Genomic DNA, 3,534 nt, shown 5'->3' with positions numbered 1-3,534 from the left:
TCTGTGCCACCCCTGAGCAGGCTGCTTTCTGTGTCTAGATGTCCCCATGATGGAGGAGCTCCCCCACTTCCTGGGCTCATAGACTCATCAGTGACTAAGGGTGCAGTGGAGTATTGTCCATCTGAGAATCTGTGGGGCTTGTGAAGGGCTCCTTGATTCAGTGCCCTTCCTTAACCGCTTGCCAGGTTGCCACCACCCCACCCCATAAGGGCACATGCCCCAAAGGGGAGACTCTGCCAGGAGCAGCTGGGCAGGAGCTTGCCTCTGGGAGCCCACAGCCTGGTGAGCTTGCCTTTCTGTCTTGCAGCAGACTTGTCACAGGGAGCAGGAGGACTGATATTGCAATTGTGCAGAACTTGTTCCAGAGGTAGCAGACTGCAGGGAGGGGAAAACTGAGGACAGCGTGGCAGCTCAGCCCTGCCCAGGTGCAGATGCACTATGGTCCCTGGCACAACACAAAGCACAGTCTCTCTCCCACCTGCCCTCCTTTGTCAGGGCTCCATGCCTGGGCTGTTAGTGGCCTTTGGACTGGGGCTTCTGGGCCCCACACCCGGACTGGCACTCATAGGAAGCAGGGAGAGGCGAGAGCTGTCACTCCCTGGGCTCAGTCCAACAGTGTCCTCAACCCGCCAGTCCTGTTCTGCCCTTTCCCTGGTGGGGAGGAGTCAGGAGCCAAGGGGGGCAGGGCCCAGGCCTGGCCAGAGGCATTGTGCTCTGCTGGCCCTCCGCCCTGCCCTGTCTGTGCCCTGGTGCTTAGGCCCTGTCCGGAGGGAGAGGCCGGCTGTCTCAGCTGCCTCTCCTTGTCTGCAGAGAATGGAGGGCAGGAGGGGGGTGTGCTGACCACAAGACCCTGGGCATCCAAAAAACTCATCTGGAAGGGTGAGCCAACCTCCATCACATAAGGAACTATTTCAGTTTTGTCATAATCAAGTCTAGCTCAGGGCTGCCTAAAATAGCCAGGTATTGGGAGCCAAATGTCTGCAAGGCTGGTTTAGCTCCTGAGGCCTGGGCTTTCCTGCAGGCCCAGGTGGGGCCAGGAGGGTAGCCTCAGCCCCTGTACCTGGCTTCCAGACTCCTTCAGTCCAGCTCAAGGCCTGATTGCTAGCAAATCCTTAGGCTGATGAAATCTCAAACACTCCTTTCTCTTACCAATGGAGTCGGTGACCACACAAACATGAACAGAGCCTTCTTTAGATAAAGGCTTTGTACATCATGGTGCCTTAGAGAGATTATGGAAGTCTCCAGGGGTTTAGCTAGGCCTGAGTCCTTCCCTTCCCTTCCCTTCCCTTCCCTTCCCTTCCCTTCCCTTCCCTTCCCTTCCCTTCCCTTCCCTTCCCTTCCCTTCCCTTCCCTTCCCTTCCCCTCCCCTCCCCTCCCCTCCCCTTCTCTCCTCTCTTCTTCTCTCCTCCCCTGCCCTCCCCTTCTCTCCTCTCCTCCCCTCCTCTCTCCTCCCCTCCCCTTCTCTCATCTCCTCCCCTCCCCTTCTCTCCTCCCCTCCTCTCTCCTCCCCTCCCCTTCTCTCCTCTCCTCTTCCCTCCCCTTCTCTCCTCTCCTCTCCCCTCCCCTTCTCTCCTCTCCTCTCCCCTCCCCTTCTCTCTTCTTCCCTCCTCTCCTCTCCTCTCCTCTCCTCTCCCCTCCCCTTCTCTCCTCTTCCCTCCTCTCTTCTCCTCTCCTCTCCTCTCCCCTCCCCTTCTCTCCTCTCCTCTCCTCTCCTCTCCTCTCCTCTCCTCTCCTCTCCTCTCCTCTCCTCTCCTCTCCTCTTCTTTCCTCTTCTTCCCTACACATATATAGAGAGAATGAAAGAGACCACACCAATGAAGCTGCCCTCAATGAGGGAGCATTGTCCAAATGAATTAACACTTTCCCTTAGTCCAAAGCCTGACTTTGAACCTGCTGTTTGTAGGCAAGAAGGCACTGCTGAGCCTGGCCTGAGTCTGTGCTGGAGGCCTAGTTAGTGGCCTGCATTTTCCGGGTTACTGTGGATAGTGAAGTTGGGGGATGCCTGCACCCTGGAGAACATCACTGGTCTGTATCCCTGCCACCCCTCTATGGCTTTGGTCCTTTCTGGGAGCTAAGGGCTTTTATTGTCACCTTTTTCAGAGGAAGGAAGAGCCATGCAAGGTATGGCCTGGGCTTTGTGAACTCCTGGTCTCAACCCTGAGGGGGACCTCCATTCCAGGACAGGGAGGGCGTACCGAGGTACCCAACAGGCACCTTTGTAACACGTTCAACTGCCTTTGATCAAAAAGTAAATGCTTAATTTGTGCTGAGTGTCCAGCATCCTCCCCAGGTTCTCAGAGCCTAGAGAATGGAGATGCTGCCCTGTCTGGGAGGTGTGACTCCAAAGTTCTCTTAACCTCAGATATCCAGATGTTCTCCAGGGGTTCTTGAGGAGCACCAGGAAGGAAGTACACACCCTACTCCACTACTTTTCTGGGAAACTTGCTCCTCCCCTTGCCACCTGTGGATTTCCTGAGCCATTGGCCACAGACCCTCAAGCCCCAGAGCTGCAGTCTAATAATGGTTGACACCACTGTTTGACTATGGGCAAGGCACTTAACCTCTGTGGGCCTCACTTGCCTTACCTATGAAATGGAAATAATGACAGCCCTTATCTTAGATGGTCATTGTGGGGATCAAATGAGATCATCAATGCTGGCACTAACGAGCCCTTAATAGTACTGCTGTTATTATCTGTAAGTATTCCTTTTGAACCTGCTTCTGCTCTTCTGCTCCTTCCCTCAGCCTTCTGAAGCCACACTGTGACCTTCCAGAAGCCTCTGCAGTCTGAACCAGGTCCTCTCCCAGCTGAGTTGGGAGACAGGGGTATGTGCCTGTGTCCTGCATTCCTAGCATGATGGCTCAAACAAATCCTCCAAGGACCTGGATGCTCTCATTTTGGTCACCAATCACACTCTCATTTCAAGGGGATTTCAGAGGTCAGCATTTCTGTGGTAGAAGCCAAAGCCAAGAAGCAAAGAGAGAATGAGGGAGTCACAGAAGGCCACACACCCCATTCAGGCTAGAGCTGGGGGAAGAGAGGAGGCCACCAACCCCTTTCTTCTACTCCCCTTCCCACTTGACTCCACATTGTTCATTTCTTCTGAAGCCTCTCTGGAGCTTTCCTGTTCAGAGAAAGCAGCAAACAAAGTGTTTGCTGGAGCCATCCCCCCTGGGCCTGGAGCCCTGAGCTCCCTGGGCAGACCCACTGGCTGACGGAGACATTACCGGAGCTGATGATTCAACTTCCTGCCTTTTGAGAGCTCCCAGACCACAGAGGTTTCTCGTTTGGAGGAGGGGGCATCTCCCTGCTGAGGGCCAGGCAGAGCGGGATGAGGTCCAACCACAAACCACAAGGACTAGGCAGCACATGGGACAGGCCCACAGGGCCCACACTTAGAACCCTGGCCAGCTGCCTTCTGAAGCTCTGTCTTTCTGGATTAATGATTATCACCATGGGTGACCAACTGTTCTGGTTTGCCTGGGACTGTCCTGGTTTTAGCACCCCATATCCCACATCCCTGCAAACCCCTC

General features: G+C 55.0%; 1 long non-coding RNA gene across 1 annotated transcript; it reads left to right on the top strand.

Moving 5' to 3' along the window:
- The first annotated feature begins 731 nt into the window (after nucleotides 1–731).
- LOC132536924 (uncharacterized) lies at nucleotides 732–2,819 on the top strand. The gene is made up of 3 exons (XR_009548453.1): nucleotides 732–879; nucleotides 1,904–2,025; nucleotides 2,746–2,819. It is a non-coding gene; the product is annotated as an uncharacterized LOC132536924 (long non-coding RNA).
- The last annotated feature ends 715 nt before the right edge of the window (nucleotides 2,820–3,534 follow it).

The sequence above is a fragment of the Erinaceus europaeus genome, chromosome 2, assembly GCF_950295315.1.
Source record: "Erinaceus europaeus chromosome 2, mEriEur2.1, whole genome shotgun sequence".
In the NCBI taxonomy this organism is placed as follows: domain Eukaryota; kingdom Metazoa; phylum Chordata; class Mammalia; order Eulipotyphla; family Erinaceidae; genus Erinaceus; species Erinaceus europaeus.
This window is presented reverse-complemented; position numbering and strand designations above follow the sequence as displayed.